The sequence below is a fragment of the Artibeus jamaicensis genome, unplaced genomic scaffold, assembly GCF_021234435.1.
Source record: "Artibeus jamaicensis isolate MK-2021 breed Jamaican fruit bat unplaced genomic scaffold, CSHL_Jam_final scaffold_847, whole genome shotgun sequence".
Classification (NCBI taxonomy): Eukaryota; Metazoa; Chordata; class Mammalia; order Chiroptera; family Phyllostomidae; genus Artibeus; species Artibeus jamaicensis.
Genome location: NW_026522057.1, coordinates 5,970,944 through 5,996,811, shown reverse-complemented (window position 1 = coordinate 5,996,811; position 25,868 = coordinate 5,970,944). Strand labels below are relative to the sequence as shown.

General features: G+C 41.8%; 1 protein-coding gene and 1 pseudogene across 2 annotated transcripts in view; one reads left to right on the top strand and one right to left on the bottom strand.

The window, feature by feature from the left end:
• MACF1 (microtubule actin crosslinking factor 1) overlaps positions 1–25,868 on the top strand; it is a 326,604-nt gene that overhangs the window by 39,205 nt on the left and 261,531 nt on the right. The window lies entirely within an intron of this gene.
• On the bottom strand, positions 21,629–22,137 carry LOC119052382 (40S ribosomal protein S11-like; annotated as a pseudogene).

The following is a 25,868-nucleotide window of genomic DNA, read 5'->3' as shown; positions in this document are numbered from 1 at the left end:
GAAATGTGTCATTAGGAGACTTTCTCATTGTGTGAACATCACAGAGTGCACTTACACAAACCTAGATGGTCTAGCACACTACACACCTAGGCAGGATGGTATAGCCTGTTGCTCTGAAGTTTCAAGCTATACACCATGTTACTGTGTAATGCAACATGAAATTAAATTAACCACAAGAGAAAATGATGCAGTAAGAGAGGTGGTAAATATGCAGTGCATGGGGCTGCTGCCAGCTTAGCATGGCACAGTTTTACAGAAAACTTTTTTGTAAATAGAAAGAGTACACCCTAAACTAATGATAAAACATATAGTATATTACATACATAAACCTATAACATAGTCATTTATTATCAGGTATTATGTATTGTACACAATTGTAGGTGCTATATTTTATACATGTGAGTAATGTGTTGTGCTGCAATGTTATGAAGGCTACAATGTTGATGTCGCTAGTCAACAGGAATTTTTCAGCTCCATTATGGTCTTAAAGGACCACCATTGTATATACACTGTCCATTGTTGAGGGAAATCTCCTTATGCGGCAGGTGGTTGTAAATCCTCTTATCTCTGTTGCCCTCCATGGACCCTCCTTGCTGCAGGGGTTTTGTGGTTGTGGGTATTTTGTATTATCAGATAATTTTCTCCTTTAGGGTGAGAAGCAGCATTTTACAGTGGAAAGGGGGTAGGTGTTGGAATCCTGGTTCTGGTACTTACTGGGTCTGTGACATTGGGCCGTCACTTAATCTCTGAGTTATATGTGCTTTTTTAAATTCCTTATTTACAAAATGTTGGTATTAATAACTATCTTGGAGGGTGTTTGTAAAGTCAAATGAATTAATATATGTAAAACATGTTGCTTGTCATGTAGCAGGTATGCAATTGTAGCTTTTTTTATTAGTAAGGGTCATAATAGCAAGATGTTTTCATTGTGGTGAAATATACATAACAAAATTTACCACTTCAACCATTTTTAACTGTTTGGTTCAGTGGCTTTATGTACATTTGCACTGTTGTGCACCCATGACCACTGTCCATCTTCAGAACTTTATCTTCCCAAACTTAAATTCCATACCCATTAAATAACAAGTCCCCATTCCCCTCCCCCAGCCCCTGAAAAACATGATTCTACTTTTTGTCTTCATGAATTTGGATACTTCATGTAAGTGAAATCATTCAGTATTTATTCTGTTGCGAGTGACTTATTTCTCAGCATAATATTTTCAAGGTTTATTCATGTTTCAGAATTTTCTTTCTTTCTTTCTTCATTCATTCATTCATTCATTCATTCATTCCTCATCTGAGGACACTTTTCATTTCTTTTAGTGAGAGAGGAAAGGGTGGGGTATGCTGGGGAGGGAGAGTGGGATCGAGAAACATATGGGAGGATGCTCCAACCAACTGAGCCACACCAGCCAGCGTAGAGTTTTACTCCTTTTTAAGGATAAATAATATTCCTTTGTGTGTGTGTGTGTGTGTGTATGTATATATGTATGTGTATGTATATGTGTGTATATATATATATATACACACACACATACACACATACCACATTTTGTTTATTCATTCTTTGATGGACACTTAGATTGCTAACAGATGATTTTTAAAAAAGATTTTATTTATTTATCTTTAGAGAGGAAGGGACAGAGAGAAGGTTGCCTCTCGTGAGTCCCCTTCCAAGAACTGGCCTGCAACCCAGGCATGTGCCCTGACTGGGAATCGAACCATGATCGTGTGGTTCACAGGCCCGTGCTCAATCCACTGAGCTATGCCAGCCAGGGCACAATATGATTATTTTTAATAGCGTTATTAGATTGATTCTCTATAGTTAGAGCTCCCAAAGCTGTGAGGAAGAGGATGAAGTGAAGGAAGAAACCATTGCTTGTGTGTTGTCTTCATCTCTCTAGGTTTGGGCTGTGGCATCTGTTTTGAAAGGAGCCTGACATATGATGGATCCACTGGAGCCCACAGAAGGTCCAGGCCTGGCAAAAATCAATGGAAAAAACATTGTTTCCTAGCCTAATTTTTTCCTAGGACAGACTGCTTTGTAGTGCTTGTAGCTTACCAGCCTCGCTTCCCTCTTTCTGTTCTCTTGCTGTGAATGGGACCCTTGCTGTTGTCACATATCTAGACTCAGTTTGTTTTATACAGGTCAGGGACTGAAGGGGAATTGTGTTATAGCCATGGGGTGGTGAGTACAATGAATGGCCAGCTGCATATATACACATGCATGTACATACATACATATATGTGCATATGCCCACACACACTTTATAGACCGTTGCTACGATGTAGAAGATACATGCTTTCTTTTGTTTTCCCTCAGCCCAGCCCACTACCAGAGTAAGTCTCCAAGGGGATTGAAGCATAAAAAACCTTACCAGGAGGGTACCTTCAGCTTAGACAAGCTGTTGCAGTTTCTGCCACAATTCTGAAGCAAGCTCTCTCCAGCTGTGGCCTCTCTGTCCATCACAAGGCCTGAGTTACACCTGGAGAAGTCTGAGAGCCCAGGCTTCTGCATCCGGAACTTATGCTGGACATAGGGATAGAGGTTGAAAAGTAGAGGCAGCCCCTCCAAACCCCTAGATCCTTATATGTGGACTTTTCTATTTGTTTTTAGGGGATAAAGGGTGGTTTTATACTGATTTGTTCCCAGTCCCCTCTCTTTGGTTAAGGGGACTGAAGTGTCATTGGGTTGTTTTTTTTTCCCCCTGTCGTTGTCACTGATATAGGGACACATTCCCTCAGTACACTTCCCCACCCAGATTGGCCAACCTTAATATTTCTTGCTTCAAACCTCCAGTGCTAAGATACCAGTTTTCTTTCTGTTCTTAAATTTTAAAACATGTCTATTGATTTGGGAGAGACAGACAAACATCGATGTGGGAGAGAAACATCAATTGGTTGCCTCCTATACGCACTGTGACTGGGGATCAAACCTGCAACCTAATTATGTGCCCTGACCAGGAATTGAACGTCTTGGTGTACAAGATGATGCTTCAACCAACTGAGTCACACGACCAGGGCCCAGTTTTCTTTGAAAAGCTATTCAGGATGATTTTATGTTGTCAACATAATAGTGAATTACTAATTCTATATTAATAAGAATTACAATATGAGCCAATTATGATTGTATAAGTACATATGACTGAAGAGTTATGTTTGTGGTTTGTGAATGCCACTACAGGAGAGGGTCTAAAAATAAATCTTAAAAAAAGAGACTCTATTTTGGAGAAACAGAGACTAAATATGAACGACAGTAGGGGGCACTTGTATGACAGGGAAGCAAAGAAAAGCGTGGTGTTCAGTTTGATTTTTGAACTTTAACTTGTTCCTTGGAAAGTTAATATTTTTCTCTTATGCAGTTTTCTTTATGCAAAACTGCCAGTTGGGTTTTAAATATAAAATATTTGGTATAATCAAGAAGTCATATTTATTCTTTGTTGACTAAAAATGAATTTTCTTCAAGGTTTGTCTAATTTATTTCAGGTACTCTTTGGCAAGCAAGAATTACTAGATTATTTCATTCAAGTATGTCAGCATATATAAAGCTTTAAAATTTGTCTGAAATAATTTGTCAGGAGCTTCAATTTCTGTATCAACAAATTAGTGTCACTCTATGTATTACCTGTCATTCAAGAATCTTGTTGATACTTTCTCATATGAAAATTAAGAGTGAAAACAAAACAAACAAAAAACAAAACAAAATAATGTACCTCATATTTATTTGAGTAGAGGTACCAACAAAGCCTTGAAAAATAGCTAAGGAGGCTGAACCCTTTCCACTTCATTTTGTAGCTGGTGTCAGATAAATACAGCTTTTTCTTATTTGAATAATGATGCCAAAAGGTCCTAAAGGCTGAAACAATCTTTGTAAGCTGTCTTTCTCTCTTGAATTTCTGATGAGAAATAACAGTATCATTTTCAGATTGGTCCCTGCACAAACCTGCATGATTATAGTTATCCCATTTTCCAAACATACCATATATCTGGCTCTTAATCAGCCCATGAAGATGGAGCAGAGCATATGCTGATACTTCAGATTCACAGATAAATCCTTAAACTAATTTTAACCATCTGTTCTGTCATCTCCTGCTTGAATTAACAATGATGCTTACAGTGGGAAAAAGTAAATTTTTTTCCCCTCTTGTTTGCCCTTTGCCTACATTTTAAATGTTATCTCCCATTCTTTACATTCCAGCTACAGTGAACTAATGTAATGCCCTTCCTGTTCATGCCCGGTGTTTTCCTACTTCCACACCTTGCTCATGCTGTTTCCTCTGCCTGGATTTTCCTTTCATTTCTATATCTTATTTGCCCTTCCACATTCATCTTAAATGTCACATTGTGCGTGTGTGCAGCCTTCCCGATCCTTCAGGTACAAGTCTTCTGAACTTGCGTAGTATTATTGAAAGAAATTGACTTAAAAGAAATAGTAATAATAACTGACAGCTGACATTCACACAGCTGTTTCCAAAAATGCTTCCACATATAATAACTCGTTTGAGCCTCACAGCTGGTTTATTTCTTTTGTTTTGCTGCTGAGGAAACAGTGGTTCACAGAGGTTAAGTGACTGGTCTGAGGGTAACACAGCTCTCTGATGTCTGTGTTACCCTCTCTTAGATGTCTGATGTAAATCCTGTGACCTTACTATATTCCATGTTCCTCCCACAAAACAGTGCTAACGTATGATTCTTACCCCATGCTACTGTGTGTTACAGTTACTTGTATAAATGTCATATCTGGTCCACTACTTTGTGCTGTCTGTAAAGGAAAGGAAGGGTTAATACCTTGTTCTTTGTGACCCTGATATCCCATAGCAGAGTATTATGTATAATAAGGCATTAATAAACATGTATTGAAAGGCTGATGATGAGCAGGAGAGATGTCGATAAATGCATGTGTGTAGTACAGTGCCTGGCACATTGATGCCTAATAAATATTTGTTGAGTTTAATTGTAAAATGGACCAACCACCATAGTTAGTAAGACGTTAACTCATTCAGTCCTTCCAAGAACTCCTTTTATCTCCATTTTACATTTGAAACAGGAACAGGAAGGCTAGGTGACGTGCCCAAGGGCACACAGGTGTAAGTAGCAGAGCTGGGGTTTACACTGACAGGCAGTCAGCTCTAAAATCTGCATGCTCTCTTAGCCATTATGCCATAATCAGTTGTGCAGGGTATTTTTACACTGGTAAGTTCCTTCTAGACTTCCTTCTGTCTTGGGCGTGGCTCACATAAAGGAAAGCAGAAGCAGCAGAGCTGGTGAAGGTGCTGTGGAGCATTGGCTCCCAGACTCTCGCCCGTATCAGAATCACCTGGAGAGCTTGTTAAAACACATTGCTGCGTCACATCTGCAAGTTCCGATTCAGAGAGTCGGGGGTGGGGCTTGAGAATTTGTATTTTTAACAAGTTCCTAGTAGATACTGCTGCTGCTGGTCCTGGACCAGTCGTGTAGAGTGTAGTAAGAGCGTGGACCCTGGAGTTAAGTTACCAGGTTTTTTTTAAAACTTTTTTTCTTTTTAAGATTTTGTTTATTTTATTTTTAGAGGGGAAGGGAGGAAGAAAGAGAGGGAGAGAAACACCAATGTGTGGTTGCCTCCTGTGGCCCCCCCCCACCCCACTGGACCTGGCCCATAACCTAGGCATATGTCCCAACAGGGAATCCAACTGGCAACCCTGTGGTTCACAGGCTAGTGCTCAATCCACTGAGCCACACCAGCCAGGGCTTAATTTACCAGGGTTTGAATCTCAGCTCTGCCATATACTGTGAACTTTGGCAAGTTCTTAAACGCTTCTGTGCTTCAGTTCTCATCCGTAAAGTGGCTGTGTTGATAGCACCTACATCATAGGATTCTCTCTCTTTTTTTAAAGATTTTATTTATTTATTTTTAACAGAGGGGAAAGGAAGGAGAAAGAGAGGGGAACGTCACTGTGTGGTTGCCTCTCGTGCGCCCCTCACTGGGGACCTGGCTGGCAACCCAGGCATGTGGCCTGACTGGGGATCAAAGTGGCGACCCTTTGGTTTGCAGTCCACCCTCAACCCACTGAGCCACATCAGCCAGGGCCCATAGGATTCTTCTTTTTTAACTTTATTTTTATTGTTGACACTATTACACATATCCCCATTCCCCCCCTTTCTTTGCCCACCTGCATCCAACCCTCTGCCAACTTCCCTCAGGCCACCACCACACTGTTGTCTGTGGGTCATGCATGCAACGAGGTCTGTCTGGAAAAAGTTCAGTTATTGATAATATAATGAGAAGGTTTTGTGCGACATCGGTGTAACCTGGCAGCCAAGGAGAGTGTACTGGAGTGTGCTGCGTGGACAAAGACTACTTCATTGTACTGGTCAGTGAGAGCAGTAGACACTTGACTGCGCATGTGTACTGTGTGGCTGTCACGTACAAAATGACTGAATGAGTAGAACAGTGCATCTGCATCAGATTTTGTGTTAAACTTAAACATTCCTTCACAGAAAGTGTTCAGGTGATTCAGAAGGCCATAGCTATGGGCAACTGGTGATTGGCAGATTCAGACAACATGCCTGTTCATGCACTGCGTCTCGTGCAGAGATTTTTGGCAAAACTTCAAATCATCCAGGTGACTCAGTCCGCACTACAGCCCAGATTTGGCACATTGCGACTTCTGGCTTTTCCCAAAACTAAAATCACCTTTGACTGGGAAGAGATTTCAGGTCATCAGTGAGATTCAGGAAAATCTGATGGGGCAGCTGATGGCGATTGGGAGAACTGTGTAAGGTCCCAAGGTGTCTACTTGAAGGGGACTGAGGTGTCATTGTCCTATGTGCAATGTTTCTTGTACCTTGTATCTTCTTCAGTAACTGTCTCTATCATATTACATGGCTGGATACCTTCTGGACAGACCTTGTATGTTCTTTGGCTAATCCCTTCACTTTCTTTCATCCAGTTCCCCTCTCCCCACTCCTCTCTGACAGCTGACAGTCTGTTCCATGTATCCATACTTCTGCTTCTATTTTGTTCTGTTTAGGGATTGAATGAAATACTACATGTAAAGTGCTTAGAACGGTGCTTAGTAAACATGCAATGTCAGCTAAAATACTGCTGATGGGACATGGTTCCTTCCTTTGTAGATTTTACAGTGTAGTTACAAAGACTAAATTTAAGTCTGGTAAATAAAAATTGGTGTGAAATCAGATATTAGTTCATGTGGTTCTGACTCTGAAGTACCCTAGAAGTGAAGTGTGTTTATGTTGTGGGGCAGGAGAGGCAGTGGGGCATCAGGAAGAGGAGAGACACCTGGGAGAAGATAACGCAGAGTTACAGTCAGAATTTAGAAAGATTGGGGCCGTCAGTAGTTTGGGTTTTACAATCAGAATTGGAGGGAGGGTGGGAGAGGGAGATAGATACATTGATAGATATTACGAAAGAGAGATATTGAGAAAGAGATGCCTGTACTCTTTGCCAAAGAGATAACTGACTCCTTTTCCCATTCCCTTCTTAAAGTTGGTAGCTGGTCTGGAGGTGAAGTTCCCGGCAGTTTGTTCTTTCTGGGGAACAATGGCTAAGGAAGTGGTTTGCTACTGGCTTCTGAAATGGGCTCTGCGGCCTTTGTCCTCCACAGCTGATCCACATACTTTTGATTCTTGCTGAGAAAGGCAGTTGTTAGGTTTGGAAGTTTTCAGATTCCAGAGCCAGCTGGGCAGCTGGCCCTCTGGTAGCTGTTTCCCAAACTGCCAGCCCTGTGTCGCCTCATCTCCTGGGGCCCCTTCTTTTTGACTTTGAAGCAATATCCTGTATTTAGTGAACTGGTTAGAGGTGGGAGGCTGTTTGAGGGGGGAATCTCTCTCACCTTAGAGTTTTGGATGGATGGAGTATTTAGGCCCAGGACAACATGTATCCTCTTCAAAAATTTTAACCCTTTCTTCAGTAGGCATGCTCAAATGAGAGTTTACAGTGCTAAGAATGTACCTCTAGCCCATGGTTAAGGAGTAGTGTTTATTTTTGGGTGTCCTGCAGAAAATATTTGGGAGAAGGAATGGGGAGAAGTTCAGACAGCTCCATTTATGGTTGAGCAATGCTCGGTATTCCACAGAAGGGACCATATGGACGTGGGGAAGAGTTTTAGCATTCTGAGTGTTCACCTCTTGCTCCCTCCATTCAGGGATTATTAGGGACACCTCATCAGCCACCACAGTGGGACAAGTATTTCTTGGAACTCACAGGAGCCTCAGACCCACATGCTAGGCGTCTTCTCTCCCAGTGTGCTGAATCACCACCTAGGAATGGCAGTAGCCAGGTTGCCGCCTGGCGCACACTGAGTGCTCCTGGCATGGTGCATTATTGACTGGCCTTGGTCTCCTAGACACGACTTGGGCCTCTCCTGTTGGAGTGATAGGCTGGGCCTCCAGCTTGTTCCACAAGGCACTGACCTACTTTTGAGAGACAATTAAGTGTTTGTGAGCAAAAGAAGGTGGTGGCCCAAGTGAAGGTGAACCAGAGCTGCATTAAACAAACATTTTGACTTACTTTTTTTGGTCTTACACAGTAGGGCCCTTCTCAGTCCAAATGGAATGACTGACCAGGCTGATGTGGGGGCCAAATTCCAGATGCTTATCCAGATAACCAGCCAATTCTTGAATTCTCATTTCTTCTACCAGTGTTCTTTACTATGAGAAACTACCGTTTATAATCATTGTACGCTTTGTCATTTGGGTGATAGGAGGATATTTGAAAGGAAGTTGGGGCTCTTAGAGTGAATCAGCATGATAAGCCAGCAGTCCCTTTTGGTGGCAATGTTCTAGTGCATTTGTAGCCCCTCTGAGGGGAAACTAATCTCTTCTTCTTTTTGTGCAGGCTGGGATAATAGCCTGGAAGGAAGCCCAGATCTTTAGGGAACCAGTGAGTAGCAAGTAGAGGTTTTCCTGTCCTTGGATTACAAGGGTTAGATTCAGTTTTTGCAGTGAATGGGAGTGAACACACTTTCCCACCCTCTGGATGTCACTTACCTAATTAGCAGACCCCAATTTCTGCTTTCCTATTGAATGTGATTATTACACTGAATTGTTGTCCTTACTGTCTTACTTCAGCACTGAGGAAAGGCCCAAGTCCTTGAGAAGGACAGTGACTCTCATCCTGCATCGGCTAGCTCCAGGACCCAGAGGGAATTGCTAAAGTAGCAATTAGGCAGTTTCTTAAAGGGTTATTTTCAGCAACTCCACACACATGACAACTCTGATAATCTCTTAGTCAATAAAAGGAATAGTTACTGATATTGTGCCCAGAGATCCAGATCACATCTTAAATTTCTGGAACGAAAAAGCTTGGGAGAACTCAGCCCTGCCCCTTTCTCACTGGAATTCCTTCTAACAGCCTTTGAGGTGTTGGCCTCATTTGAAGAACTAGTTTACGTATCAGAGTGTGACTTAGAAGTTAGCATGGCATCCATTTTGGTTTTATAGATAGCTAAGTTTCTTGGGGAAGAGTATATGAGGTGGCCTAAAATTCCTCCTCTCCTAGAAATACCAAAATCTGAGCCCAACCTCCTTTCTTCCACTTCTGTTCCTTTACGCCCACGAAACCTGGTCTCTGCTCATTTCTCAGCCATCCCCGTACAGTGCCCTTGTCTTTCCTACCTATTGTATATGATGACACTTGTACTGGCATTCTCGCCCCTTTCTGCCACACCTTTCTTTCTTTTCCCCAAAGTTGACCCATGTTCGTTTTCTCCACTGAGCTGCTGAGTTCTACTGCATAACATTGTGCTGACTGACTCCTTAACATATTTATGAGCTCTAGCTCCAGCTTGACTTTCAACCCTGCCCTGAAATCAATCTTTTCTCTCCTGGTTGACTCCCATTCCTTTTCCTCACAGTAGCGATTCCAGACTTTCACCACTCTCCTCAAACTGGCTACTCCAATTTACCTTGTAAATTCTCAACATGTCATTTAGCCTTTTACTTTCCACAGCTCTGTCTCTCACTTTATCTGTAATCTTCTCTAGTCCTCACCTCATTCCTTGTATTTCAGGAGCAGGCCTCTGGGCATGTACATGGTTCCCATTCTCAGTCTCTCCCCACCTAGTGACTCTTTCCAAATATGTTCAGGTTTTCTCTATCCTAAGGAGAAAAAAATTTTTGTTTGTTCTTCAAACTAACTTTCTCTTTTTTCCCCACTAAAACTATTTAAAAAAAAAAAACCCTCACCCAGGATATATGTTTATTAATTTGGGAGGGAGAGAGGAGGGAGAGACAGACAGAGGGACAGACAGACATCGATGTGAGAGAGAAACAGCTATCGGGTTGCCTCTCATATGTGTCCTGACTGGGGATAGAACCCACAACCTAGGTATGTGCCCTAACTGGGCATCAAGCCTGCAACCTTTTTGGTATACAGGACCATGCTCTGACCAGCTGAGCCACTTGGCCATGGCACCACTAAACTTCTTTGATAGCCTTTGTTATATTCCTTTAGTCATCTTGACCCACTGTAGTTTGGCTTTTGTGCCCAGCATCCCAACTGGATTCCCTCTCACTCATGACAGCCTACTTGCAGAATTCATTATCTCTTTCAGTTCTCATGCCATTTGACCTTGTCACAGCCTTTGACACAATTTGGACATCTCCCCCTCTCTCCAACCCCTGCTCCAGTCCTGTCTGTTCTCCCTGGACCAGTTTACCTACTCTCGTGATTTTATTTATCAGCTTTGTCTATGTGAACAGTGATGATACTCAAATCAAAATCTCTAAAAATGAACTTTTCTTTGAGGTTCAAACTTTTGTTTGCAGATGACTGCTGGCCTTTTCCGCTTTGAACCCTACGGAAATTCTAAGGTAACATATCTAAAACCAAGCTTATCATTATCCCACTTCTTTCCCCTGCCCAAGCCTGCGCCTCTTCCTATGTAACCTGTCTCAGATACCAATATCACTGTCTACCTATTTGCCAAACTAGGAAGTTCATATTTATTTGTTTGTTTTTTGTCTTCCTTCATTCTACACAGCTGATTGGACACTAGGTTCTGTTCGTTCTAGCTCAGAGACGTCTCAATAGCCATCCTTTCCCATGCATCCTGGCTGGACCCATTGGCCTGTTTTAGATCCCCATCACCTTTGGCTCACTGCCAGCGATCATGTTGTATCTCTTCTTAAAAATTCCAGCGATCACCGCCTTCTGTTTCTTCACAGGGTAAAGTTCAGACTTCTTAGCATGGGCATGATTCTCAGTTTCATCCCTTGTTTATGCTGTTTTCTATGCCTTAGGTGTTCTTTCTACTTTATCTGCCTCACAGGTTCTTGTTATACTATAATTTTTTTTATTCCCGCTCAAAACTAATTAACTTTTTATGGTATTCCAGCTTCTTTTCTCCTAGCCCAACCAGGAAAATTTTAATTTATCTCCTCATCTGAGTTCTCATGGTACTTTATATATCGCTTTGCAACAGTACTTGTCATATTGTTTTACAATTATCTGTTTAATTCTCTGGCTCTAGATCATGAGTTCCATGAGGGCGCATTGTACCTCCTTTGTCCTTGTTTCTTTGGTGCTGTAACAGTTGGTCGAATTGTTGGGATGTATATAAAGTTCTTGCTGTCTCCAGAGAAAGGATGTTTAGAAAGCCTAAAAGGCCTGTGCTGCTGTTGGATATTAGTTATGGTAGAATCTCTCCTCTATTTCACAAAATATCCATGTTTATTGCATGAAAATTATAAAATACACAAAACTATAAAATTAAGTCTCACTACAATCCCATATTTTTGTATAATTACATTAAAAATTTTGCTGTATTTCAGACTTTTTTCTGTAAATGTATACATGTAAGTAAGGTACATATTTTACAAAAGTAAACTGTAACTTGTTCTCTTCACTTACTGTATCGTGAAAATCTTTCTGTGGTAGAAAAATATGTATTCACATAATAGTTCATATTGCCGTCAGTGGCCCCTCATGTGGGTGCACTGTGTCTGGGCCAGTCCACTGTTGTTGGATTTCTAGATCATTTTGCGTTGGTGTTATAAACAATGAGATGAATATACTTTGTGTGTATGTGTATTTGTACACTTAATCATTTCTTTTATATAAATTTCTAAAAGTGAAATGATTGCATTGAAAGTCATTGAAACTTTAAAAAATTTTAGGTACATTTTGCTAAACTACTCTCTACAAAAGTTGTACCATGTGATTGAATTATTACACTTTATTGAGTTTTTTTTGTATGGTAGGTTTTGTGTTGCTCTTGGGAGGTTTTTAATATTGGAATGCTTTAATTAAGGCTGTGTTTTATGAAGGTTGATCTAATAGCACATGCAACATGAATTGGATGAGGAGGGAATCCATTTTTTTAGGCTGCTTTAGCAATCTAGGTGAGAGACAAGGAGGCTTAGACAAGGACAGCTGACTGTTGAATAAAGAAGTTGATTGTGAGAGGTATTTGGAAGAACTGATAGCATTTGGTAAGTAGGTTGTCTGAAGTATGGTGCCATTACTCAAAGTGGGAAATTAAAAGGAGGCACTGATTTAGGGAGGGGAGATGTGGATTCACATTTAATAAATTGAGTTCTAGTATCTGTGGCATGCTCAAGTGGAAATGCCCCTCAGGCGGTTGGCACTGCAGAGCAGCAGTTAAAAGAGGGGCAGGGCTCAGTCTTCTCAGCCTGGTATTCAGAGCTCTCCATGATAATCTTTCCAGCATCCTTGCCAACTACCTCCTCACATCCCAGCCAGATAAAGACTGTCTTCCCGGAGTTCCTTCACTCACTGTGTCTGCTAGATAGACTCTTACCCATTGTTCACAACCCATCTCGAAGGCCACTAGGAAACCTCTGCTCATCCCTCTGGATGTTGTTCCTAGTTTCCTAAATGTTAATGGTCATTGTTTTTCTGTATCATTATATTGTACTTTAATATCTTATTTGTATGTATGCATTATTTTTTTTCTATGAGATTGGAAGCTCCTGGAGGTTGAGGACTATGTCATAAATTCCATTTCATTTCCCACAGTGCCAGCTTGGTATTTTGCCCATAAATGTCCAAAATAGTTGGTGATTTATGGAGTTAATGGAACCAACTTTAATGTAGTAGTAATAACACACTGGATTATCATCATTCAACACCTAATACCTGATAAAATGCTAACAGTATTTTATGTGTACTTTCCTACTTATTTTTCTTAAAATATACTCAGATGTATTATGGGAGGGAAAGTGGAAAACAAGAGGTGTTAAATGATAATCCTCTTTTACAGCCAAGGTTTGTTTCACCCAGGAATCTTGCTTTTCCATTTTAAATCATTGTTATTTCTCAATTACAGTTGACATACATTATTATATTAGTTTCAGTTGTACACCTCAGTGATTAGCATTACGTAACTTACTAAATGATCATCTCAGTAAATCTTGTACCCATCTGACACCATACTTAGTTATTAGAATATCATTGCCTATATTCCTTATGCTGTATTTTATACCCTCATGGCTATCCTTTTAGTTTTTAAAGATTTTATTTATTTATTTTTAGAGAGATGAAGGGAGGGAAAAAGGGAAACATTAATGTATCGGAGAAACATCCATTGGTTGCACGCCCCCAACCAGGGACCTGGCCTGCAACCAAGGCATGTGCCCTGACTCGAAATCAAACTGGCAACTTTTCTGTTTGCAGGACAAGGCCAAACTCACTGAGCCACACCAGTCAGGGGTCCCCCTGACTGGTGACAACCAATTTGTGTTTTTTAATCCTTTCACCTTTTTCACCCTTTCTCCCAACACCCTGCCCATTTGGTGGCAACCATCAAAATGTTCTTTGTATCTGTGAATCTGTTTCTGTTCTGCTTGTTCATTTATTTTGTTGGGTTTTTATTTTTAGATTCAGTTGTTGATAGATATGTATTTATTGCCATTTTCTTGTTCATATTTTTAAATCTTTTTTCTTCTTAAAGAAGACCTTTAACATTTTGTGTAATACTGGTTTGGTGGTAATGAACTCCTTTAGCTTTTGATTATCTGGGAAGCTCTTTATCTGTTCTTCAATACTGAATGATAATTTTGCTGGGTAGAATAATCTTGGTTGTAGGCCCTTGCTTTTTATCATTTTGAGTATTTCTTGCCAAGCCCTTCTGGCCTGCAAAGTTTCTGTTGAGAAATCAGCTGAGAGTCTTATGGTAACTCCCTTGTAGGAACTAACCGCTTTTCTCTTGCTGCTTTTAAGATTCTCTCTTTGTCTTTAAACTTTGGCATTTTAATTATGATGTGTCTTGGTGTGGGCCTTTTTGGGTCATCTTGTTTGGGTCTCTTTGAGCTTCCTGGACTTGTGTGTCTCTTTACCAAGTTAGGGAAGTTTTCTGTCATTATCTTTTTTTTCAAATCGGTTTTTTACTTTCTTGCTCTCTTTCTTCTCCTTCCATCACCCCCATTATGCAATTGTAGTGTGTTTGAAGTTGTCCCAGAGGCTCCTTACATTGTCCTAATTTTTTTGGATAATTTTTTCTTTTTGCTATTCTGATTAGGTGTTTTTTGCTTCCTTATATTCCAAATCATTGATTTGATTCTTAGCTTCATCTACTGTACTGTTGATTCCCTGTAAATTATTCATTTTAGTTAGTGTATCCTTCATTTCTGACTGGTCCTTTTTTATTCTGTTGAGGTTCTCACTAAATTCATTGAGCATCCTTATAACCAGTGTTTTGAACTGTACATCTAATAGATTGTCTCCATTTTGTTTAGTTTTTTTTTTCTAGAGTTTCGTTTTGTTCTTTCATTTGGGACATGTTTCTTTGTCTCTTCATTTTGCCAGCCTTTTTGTGTTTGTGTCTGTGTATCAGGTAGAGCTGATAAATCTCCCAGGCTTGGTAGAGTGGCCTAATGTAGTTGGTGTTCTGTAGGGTCCAATGGCACAAGCTTCCTGATTACCCAAGTTGGGCACATGAGGTGCACCTCCCATGTGGGCTGTTGAGCCTTGATTACTGTTGGCAGGTCAAGGGAGGGATTTCCCCCTAGACCGATCAGCTTTGAGGGCTTACTGTGACCACTGACTTACTTCATCAGGGCTCCGGTGCCTGCTGAATCTGCCCCTTGAGTGTGTCACTTGTGGTGGTGGTTGGGTGGTGATCTTTAGATGTGATCTGAAGCTGTCCACTGTGTGTGCTTACTCTGGGGCCTCCTTGGAGGTACAGGTCAAGGTTAGCCACCATCTGTGTTCTGCTGGGAGCCACCTGGCATGAGCTACAAAGTGATCTGCAGATGGCTGCTACTTGTGCTGGTTTTAGAGGTGCCTAGGAGAGGCCAAGCTGTGAACCAAGGCCAGTTGCTGCTAGTGCTAGGGCTGCAGCCACTTAGCTAGAGGTATAGGGCACCCAAGGCCAGATTGTGTTTGTTTGAGAGATTTTAGGAAAATCTGAAGCATGAGCCAAGAGAGGCTATTGTATGAAAAAGCCACTGGAAACAGCTTGGGTGGGCCTGAAAGTAGGGTGGGGTAAGGGCCTTAGGGAATAATCAGGGAGCGGCAAACCCTGTGAGGCAGGTCGGAGTCTCAGATAAGGTGCCTGAGTTCTGCTCTGTGTGGGGAGGGCTCATCAGAGGAACAGTGGCCTCAGCCAGCACTGCACTGCACTTCTGTCTGGAGAAAGCTACCTCCCAGCTGGTACCACACAGTCCATTCCTCCCATAGTCTCTGGTGCTTTTCAAGCTGCTGCCCCAGTGCTGCCCCAGCACTGGATCTCACAGGGAGTGACTCTGAGGAAGTCCTTGTGGGAGGCCCTTTAAGAGGCCACTGCCTGGGGCTCAAGCAGCCTTGTCTCTCTCAGCCTTAATCCCTGCAGGTTTTACAGTCAGAAGTTATGGGGATGTCTCTTCCTGGCATTGGAACCCTGGGATGGAGAGCCTGGTGTGGAGCTGGGATCCCTTACTTCTCAACGGGTACCTCTGCAGCCAGGATATGCCGCCCAATTTTTATCCACTACACGTGGGTCTCAGACTGGCCCATTCTGTGTCTCTGCCCCTCCTAACAGTCTCAGTGTGGCTTCTTTAATTCTCCAGTTGTTGAACTTCCATTCAGCCAGATCTGAGATCTGAATGATGGTGATTTTGTAGTTTAGCTGTAATTTTGATGTGGTTGTGGGCGTTTAATATTTATTTATTTATTTTGAAACGTCAGTGTGTGGTTGCCTCTCCTGCGCCCCCTACTGGAGACCTGATTTACAACCCAGGTGTGTGCCCTGACTGGAAATCGAGCAGGTGACCCTTGGTCTGCAGACCCACACTCAGTCCATTGAGCTATACCAGCCAGGGCTCCCTGAAGATTCTTAAGAGTGGTATATACCTGTCTTTTAGCTTCCAAGTCCCTTCACTCTCCTGAAATTGCTGTCGTCAAGGTCACCAATCAACTCATAATTGCCAAACCCAGTGGTAATTTTTTTATCTTGTTTGACTTTTCTGTGGTACTTGCCACTGCTCTGAAACTCTGTCCTCCTTGAAAGTTTCTCCTTCACTAACTTTTTGTGACCTTCCCCTTCTCTGATTTTCTTTCTTCATTTACAGGTCTAGCTTCCTTAAATAGAGGATTTAAGGGTTTTGTTTTTGGCCCTCTACATAATTTTCTTGAGTGACCATGTTTATATTTACGGCTTCAACCCCTGGGCCAGATCTCTCTCTTGAGCTCCAGACCTTTATCTCTGAGTACCGGAGGACTTCTTTTGGATATTGTATCTTCTCAGCATGTTCTAAACTGAACCCCCTTCTTCTTCACCCCAGGAAACCTGCTGTTCTCTCTCCTGTTCCTTATTTTATTTACTTTATTTAAGGCACCAACTTCTACCCAGTCACACAAGTGACTTGACACTCTTCCTTCTCTTGGTCCTACCACCCCCACCCTTACTCAGATAACATAGTGATTAAATATTGTATAATTCTACTTCAGTTGTCCCTTCCTTTTTACTCTCTCCCAAATACAACTTTCTTAGTTCAGATTCTACTGTTTCTCAGCATATAACCATAACAGTGTCCAAACTGGTCCTCTGCCTTTGTCTTGCTTTCCTCCTTTTGACTACTGCAAGAATACTCTTTCTAAAATTAAAATTGATCATAAAGAATAGTCACTCCCAACCTTAAACCTTTCAATGGCTTTCCATTATCTTTAGGTTGAAATATAGCATGGCATGCAAAACTTTTATGTCCTGCCATCATTCTGCCAGAATTGAGAGTATCCTATACTCTGTCCATATCAAACTATTTTAAGGAACTCAAAGTAAGGAACTTTAAGTTCCTTAAAATAGTTTCTCTGTTGTTTCCTCTGTCTACAACACTGCTGTCCCCATCAATCCAGTTCTCTCTAGCCCTGAAGTCCCAGCCTCATCCCCTTCTGGGAGCCTTTCCTGGGCTTCCATCCTTCCTTGTTGTTTCTGCTCATCTTTGTCAGCATCAGCTGCACTATATTGTGTGCTGAGTCACTTGCTTGTTTCCCTCACTAAATTTTAAGCTGCTTGAGAAAAGGGATGCTGAGCTCCTCTCAGTGTTCTACAAATTTGGCACAGGGCAGGCCTATAGGATGCGCTTGTTCAGTGTATGAGTGATTTGTGAGAAGGGCATGTGGTCAGTGGCAGGGCTGGGATCAGGATTCAGAACCTCAAGTTTTTGGCTCTTAAACTTTCATTTATTTTTTTGACTAGGTAACACACATAATTGGATATTCAAAAGGTACAAAAAGATACACAGTGAAAAATCTGTGTTTTTACCCCAGCCATCCTTTTCCCTTCCCTAAAGACAGTTGGTATTATCAATATCTTGTGCTTCTTTCCATAGATGATGTGTGCATTTATTCATTCATATACCTTATTAATTAAAAAATTAATTCAGCAAATATTTATTAAGTACCCAGTACATGCCAGATACTATGCGAGACTCTGGGAATAAACAGTGAACAAAATGGATTAAAAAATTCCTGTCTTTATGCAACCTAAATTCTGTATTTTCTTCCTTCTCTTTTTAAAAATATAGATGAGCCCTGGCTGGTGTGGCTCAATGGATTGAGTGCTAGACTCTGAAGCAAAGGGTCGCTGGTTCAATTCCCAGTCAGGGCTCATGCCTGGGTTGTGGGCCAGGTCCCTGGTCGGGGGTATGCAAATGGCAACAGCACATTGATGTTTGTCTCCCTGTCTGTCTCCTTCCCTTCCCCTCTGTCTAAAAATAAATGAATAAAATTGTTAGAAATATATATGTGTGTATATATATAAATGAGAGCTAACATACTTCCTGTTCTGATCTTTATTTTTTTAATTTTAGAGATCCATATCAGGCCATAAATACCTCTTTTTTCCCTTCATGCCTATTATTCTGTTATATGAATATACTGCCATTTATTTAGCCTATTGATGGGCAATTACAGTATTGCCAGTTTTTTGCCATTACAAAATGTTTTAATAAAAACACTTGCCACTTTGCATGTGTATATCTTTAGGGAAAATTCTGGGTGTGGAATTCTAGATGAAAAGGTATGCGTACTTCTAGATTTGATGGATAGTTGCATCCATTGCTTTAATTTTTTATCATGGATATTTTAAGCATATAGATAATACTACTACAGATATATATATGGACAGCACTCATTAAACAGTGTTGACACCCTCATTGAGGTTCTGCCTTAACAATGTGATGTCCTTCCACAGAATGTTATCTTTGGCTCAAGAGTAATAAGTTTCTTAGAACATATACCCTGCCATCCTGGTGTCCCCACTATGCAGTTTATCTTGAACTTTAAAAAAAAAAAAAAGTAACCTCATTGTTGGCAAAAAACAGCTTCACAAGAAAATTCCATTATGCTATTTTTAGTGTCTAGAATCTGAGTTCTCAAAATATTTATTTGCCTCCTTCCTCTTCTCAGAGCAACAAAGGAATGCCACCAGAAGTTGGAGGCCCGACATTTTGGAGACTAGTTTTATGTTTTGGTAGAGTATATATAGTCCAGGTGAATTGAGCCAGCAAGCACCGCCCCCACCCCAATTTGTCAGAATAACTAAATGTGGCTCTCCTTAGCAGGCACCTTCTTTTAACTGACTTGGAAGTGCAGCTGTGTCCTTTGCCTGGGCCTGGATGGAGTTAGTGAAAGTAAATGTTTTGGTGGAATAGGGGAAGCTGTTGATTTCTATTACACGTGATACCTATACCTGTTTCAGTATGCTTTTGTTGAAATAAATTTCCTTCCCTCCTACCTACCTTTCTTCTAAAGGTCTGTAACCTTGCTCCAGTGGTAGGTGACTCTTGCCTCTGAGCTTTTATTTAGGTACTCAGCATGCCCAGCAGTGAGGCATTTACATTATCCTGTGATTTTATAAACTTAAAGGAGAGCCTTAGTTTCAGGTAGGGCTAGAGCAGATTCACCCTAAGAACAGGAATTTTTGCCTTCCCTCCCAATTGCTCAGTCCTTTTTACCTTGTTTGGTCTTGTAGTATTACATAACTATTGTAGGGAGGAGAGGATTCATAGGATTCACTCATTTCTCCATGAACTACACAGCCAAAAAGAAAAGGATCAAGGGGAGAGAGCTAGCTGATCGGAGGGTCAGTGGCCTAAAGCATGAGCTCTTTTTAAGCTTGTTGTCAGGGCCCTTGGTGTAGGTCTGATCCACACAAAGTACCTCCCCGGGCCTGGGGTGAACACAGAGTGGGCAAAACTCCTTGGACACTTGTCAAACCCACACTTAGTTTCCGTTAAAGCCCCCCTTGGTCTTGCCATTTCGGTCCTGCTCCTAAGCATACAAGGTCTGACTTCTTTTGTCTTCTGTTCCTCAGCCCTGCTGAGAGAGTTTTGGCCCAGGGGACAACCCTTTCTTCAGATGGCAAACTCATTCTCTCTCTAGCAGACCAGAGGGACAAGGTGTAATTCAACTCCTCTCTCCATCAGACACTGCTGCCAGGGGGAAACAATGCGGAAAGTGATCTTTGTTCCCTGAATAGGGCCACGAACCTGGCACCTGCTTTTGTTGCTGGCTTCTTAAGTCACTGGAGACATTTTTGCTGTCTTCCTGGGTCATCAGCTGCTTTGGGGTAACAGTGACAACTGGCTGTAGGGTGTCAGTTCTGCCTCAAAGAAAGTGAACGTATTTATATGAGGACAGTTACCTTTCATGTCTCTAAGCCTCCTGTCTTTAGGGCTGGTGTAGAGAATGAGCAGTTGGTTGTCAGCTGTGCCCTCACCACTCATGACCCTTCTCTGAATCTGAGGAGACAGATTCATTCCTTTTTCATCCTGCTCTCTGATTAGACTGCATTCTGTGTTCCCAGCACCTAGGTCAGTGCCTTGTGCATGGTTAGAATGCAACACATGTATATGGAATTAATGATTGGGAGAGCTCCTTAAATTGGCTGTCCAGATTTAGTTTCACTGAGCCCTGATATGAGGGGCTGTAGATGACCTTTGTTTTCCGGAGAAAGATTGCTTTAAAGGAATTATAGAAGGTACTGATTTCTAGATGGTTTGGGGAACTGTGGGGACTCCAGAATAGGACTTATTCTCTATTATGAGTTTAGAACTTTCTCCTCAGTTATTAACTTTCTGCTGGCAGACTTGCCCTCCTGCTTTAGGAGTAATATCCTGAACCTGACTCAGGCCTTCTCTTCACCTGGGATCCCTGAGCCCACACCAGGGCAGGGCAGGGCAGGCCAGGGCAGGCCAGGGCAGGGCAGGGATTGCTTTTTAAATGTCTTTGTCATTATAGCGTCAGAGCCCTAAGGACCACACTTCATACACTGTAGTCTGGTTTCCTCATCTGCCTGCATTCAGTCAAGTTCCACTCAGCTCTTAGGTGTCTCTGCCTTGGTAAAAGCTGTTGGAGACAGCAGAGTTTTTTCCCCCTTTGTCAGCAGCTGGCCAGGGAGTACCTATTAGACTGCCAGATCCTAAGCTTTTCACATTTGTCTGTCTCTGTCTGGAATTTAGGGCAGAATCTCTCTTACCACCAAAGGTTACATTCACTGTTTGCCATTCACTGGGACCTGTTCTATTGGAGGATAAAAGATGAACAGTCCCCATACACACACACACACACACACACACACACACACAAAAGCATATACACATATTATACTGTGGTGCTTTGGAATGCTCTGATTCTGGGGAGGGGTCATTGTCTGCAAGAATACATCTGGAGTCCGGGCTACTGCACATCTCTCCCCCCCTTTCCCAGGGCCTCATCTTGGAACTATCACTCACTTCATAATTCCAAACATCCGTGTTTTTGTTTAATTTTTATCAGATATGGTGAAACACACAAAGGAAATGACAAGCTAACATGTGTTGTCTTTTAAATGCACTTAGTTCAAGTGGCTATTTTAAATGCCAGTTGTTCCTGCCATTAGATTCCTTTTGTCTGGGCTGATTTTCCTCCCTGGGGTGGTAGAAGTCTCTGATAGAATTTTACAGGGCATTAAAGCAGGAGAACCCAGGTCTTTTCTGGCCGATTAATCATTCCTTTACACCTTGTTCTTTTCAGTGCTTATATTTGGATTTCACTATGTTAACTGCTTTCAGAACAGGACACAAAAGGAATCTTAGAGATTAATTCAGAGGTTCTTTATCTGTGGTTTATTGACCCCTGTTCACTTGTGAACAAAAGTTTGTAGATTGGTGAATATATGCTTTTTTCTTTTTACTGAGAAAAATAACTTTATTTTGCTTGAGAGAGAGCGGGCAGGTATCTAGTCTTAGAACATTTGCAATTGCTCTTGGTGCCAGCAGCCTTGGTGACCTTGAGCATGTTGAAGCACACGGTCTTGCTCAGGGGCTAGTATTCATCCATTGTGACAATGTCGCTGATAGGGACATCTCTGAAGCAGGGGGACAGGTGCAGTGACATGTTCCTGTGGTGCTATCCTCAAAGCGGTTGTGCTTTCAGATGAGGTGGAGGTAGTCTCCGCAGATGACAGTGGTGCTCTGCATCTTCATCTTGGTCACCATGCAGATGCGCCCTGGAAGGGAGGTGTTATGGGTAAAGGGGCATTTCTTATCAATGTAGGTGCCCCCAGTGGCCTCCTCGGGCGTCTTGAAGCCCAGGCTGATGTTCTTGTAGAGTCGAGGTAGCTTCCCTTTGCCAGTTTCTCCACGCAGGACCCTCTTCTTATTTTGAAAGGTGGTGGGCTGCTTTTGGTAGGCACACTCCACCTGAATGTCCGTCATCCTCGCAGCTGCCTGAAGAAAAGAAAGCCGCTGGTGATGTCTGGTTTTCCTTATTAACTTACTTGTTATGGGCCTTTTTATAGGGAGAATATACTTAGTTTTTATCAGCTTCTCACTGGAGTTTGTGACCTAAAAAAGTTAAGAACTAACAGTTTATAGGGATTTTGGGCTCCTGTTCACAGAGCTAGTTAGTGGCCAGGTTGGATCTTGAGATAGATTCTGGGCTCCAGGCATCGACTCTACAACTAAAGTTCTTTCCACTCTACCCTGTTATTCACACTCTTCTGGGTAAATAGTGAGATAATGCCAGGAAACACACACATATGATCTGAACTGCTATTTAATATTTGCCTTTCTCATCTGCAGCCTTATTTCATGCCAAGTATCTGGTCTCTTGGACTAGGTAACCTCAGAAATACTGTGCTTCTCACAGTAATATATTATAGAATGTATATATTTTAAAATTTACTTATTTTAGAGAAAGAGGGAAGAAGGGAGGGTTGGGGAGGGGGAGAGAGAGACAGACAGACAGACAGACAGACAGACATTAATCTGTTGCTTCATCCATGTATGCATTCATTGGTTGGTTCTTCCCTGTGCCCTGACTAGGGATTGAACCCACAACCTTGGCATATCAGGATGATGCTCTAACCAACTGAGCTACCCAACCAGGGGAATGTATACATTTTTTAAAAATGCATTCCACTACCAACTGTCTAACTACTAAACTGTCTAACTTATGCTCTGTAAGCATTAAACTCCCTTTTGACCTTTTAATCTTGCCCATTAAATTGTTCTTTGAGAAAATTCAATCATGTATTGTGTATCCCCTGTGACTCCTAATACTCAGATCTTCACACAGTGGCTGGCTACCTTGTTGGTACTGTTGGCCGACTAATAGCATTTTAATTTTCCCCTTTCTGTTATCATAGCAGTTGCTAATGCTATTTAGCCTGATCTTTTTAAAAGCACACTCCCTTTTCTTTTTGTTTTCATGATGCTAGTTACACAGTTTCTCCACCTGCATCTAACTTGCATAATTGGGAGTTTTGTGGAATGTTATATTTTGCACCCTGAGTTCTACCTCAAGGCACTGAACAACAGCCTACATGGCAGGTTGCTCTGAGAAACTTCAGACCTGGGGGAGGGATAACTCTTTTAAGAGGGGTTAATCAGTGGAGTCCGACTTGGTTGGTTGCTCATGGTTTTCTAGGATGCCAAGGTAACATGAGCCAGGGTTCCAAGTACAGGTTTGGGAAACAGAGGTTCTTTCCATGATTTCTCATTGGCTTGCTGTACGACCTTTGGAAAGGTTGCTTAACCTCTATTTTTCACCTATAAATGGAAATTTATAATTCTTTTCATAAAACATTCTTTTTAAAAAAGACTATTAATTTTTAGAGAGAGGGGAAGGGAAGGAGAAAGAGAGGGAAACATTAATGTGTGGTTGTGTTTCATGTACCCCCTACTGGGGACCTGGCCCACAACCCAGGCATGTGCCCTGACTGGGAATCGAACTGGCAACTCTTTGGTTTGCAGGCCCGCACTCAATCCACTGAGCTACACCAGCCAGGGCCATAAAAACATTCTTAAAAATGAATATAATAATGCAGGTGAACCACTTATAGCAAAAATGCTATGGAAATGTCAGAGTTTTTTTTTCTGGTTATAATCTGCATAGCTTATCCTAAAAGCCTGTCACTCTTGGGAGGTGTCAATTAAAAAATTACACTTTAAAAGAAAAATCCTCACCTGAAATATGTGTATTGATTTTAAAGAGAGAGCAAGGGAGGGACAGAGGGAGCGAAAGAGGGAGATAGAGAGATAGATAGAGAGATAGAGGGATAGAGAGATAGATAGGGAGAGAGAGAGAGATGATAGATAGATAGATAGATAGATAGATAGATAGATAGATAGATAGATAGATAGATAGATAGATAGATAGATAGATGGAGGTGTAAGAGAGAAACACCGATTGGTTGCTTCCCATATGCTCCCCAACTGGGGATTGAACCCGCAGCCTACGTATGTGCCCTGACCAAGCATTGAACCAACAACCTTTTGGTGTACAGGACAACGCTCCAATCAACTGAGCCACTGGCCAGGGCGAGGATGGCATCTTTTTGAGACTAATAGAGTAGAATGAAATTTTTTCCATTTCTGTAAGTACATTTTTAATATTAAACTATGACTTTTATGATGAATGTTGTATTCTTACAATACATATATGCATATATTTACATTCTGGTGCCAGAGACCTAAGAGAACTTAGGTTTAGCTATAACAAACTAAGCTAAAAGTAGAAAATAATTGCTATGAATTAAATAAAATTCTGTAACTTTCCTTAAGATTTATGTCATCTATAACTTGTACTTGCACACTGGTAGTTTCAGTAACAAAATTATATACATAGAGTAAATTTTATTTTAAAAGTAAAATGCATTCTTTGAGTTAAACATTTGTATTTAGACTACAGTTAAACTAAGTAGTATATTCTTAGAAATGCCCTCAAAAATTATAAACTGTATTTTGTCAGTCTTTAAAGAAAACGTGTGCCACTTGGAGTAGAATGAAACTCGAAGCAGCTGCTGAAATCATTAAAGCACGGCAGAAACAAATCAGCTGTGTGAAATAGTACCCTGCAGTGGGGAGCAGGTGGGTGGCATGTGGACTGTATTTTCCCCTTAGTTATCTATGGAGAAGGTCCTGCCTCCCTGAAATGGGCTTTTAGCACTTAAGGAGTGGGCTTAACAGTTTCTGCTTCTCTCTTTTCCCTGCCTTGGACTGTGCGAATGTGCAGTGTTTCATCTGTGTGGCTGTATTCCAGTCTGTAAACATGACTGCTGTAAGGAGAGTGCAGACTTGGTTGTTTATTTTGTAAAACCTGTCCCATTGCCATGTGATATTTGCTCAAGAGCTCCTGTTGTGGTGACATTCTTCTGTTGAGTGCAGCCGTTTAAAGGTCTCATTCTCAGATGTTAGATGAGCCCCTAACTGCTCTCCTGAAAAGCATTTGTCTATCTCCCTAGCGTTTAAACCACAGCAGTAATCCCAGTGGAACCTGGGCTGGGGTCTAGATAGAAGGTGACAGATGAGGTGGCAGATGATCCTCAGGGGCTGTTGTGGTCTCTTGTCTCATTTGCACAAGGGAGGGGCTGGCCTCTCCTGGGGAGGTATTTCCGCTCACTGTAGCAAATGAGGGCGTGCAAAAGGCTGTAGTGTAATGAGGCTTCTCTGGTGACGTCACTTGTAAATGTGGTCAAAGTCCAGTTCTTGGGGGCCAGGAGACCAGTAGGAGAGATCAGTTGGTTTGCACACACTCACTTCTCAGCTGTCACTGTGCCATAGTGCCTACTTCCAGCCACTGAACCAACGCAGCTGGGCCGGGCCATGAATGCTTACAAGTACCAGAAGTTCCTGGAGGGACTCAACAACCTTAGAGGTATTACAAGCCGTCTAGCTCCCTACTTTCTCTCCCTGCTGATTGTGTGAACACTCCCTGTGATGTGTGTTGTATGGGGTCTTTACTTTCCATCAATCCCTCAGGGGCTTAGAAAGCCCTCTTATTCTGAGCTGGCCATGTGCGTGTGCGTGTGCGTGCGTGTGTGTGTGTGTGTGTGTGTGTGTTTAGGCAATTACCTAGAAAGGATAGAGTTTGTAAGTGTGGTCATGGGTGTGTAGGTAGGAGGGAATCCTCTTTGCTGCTTTATCAGCAGTCTGTTCTCTTGTTG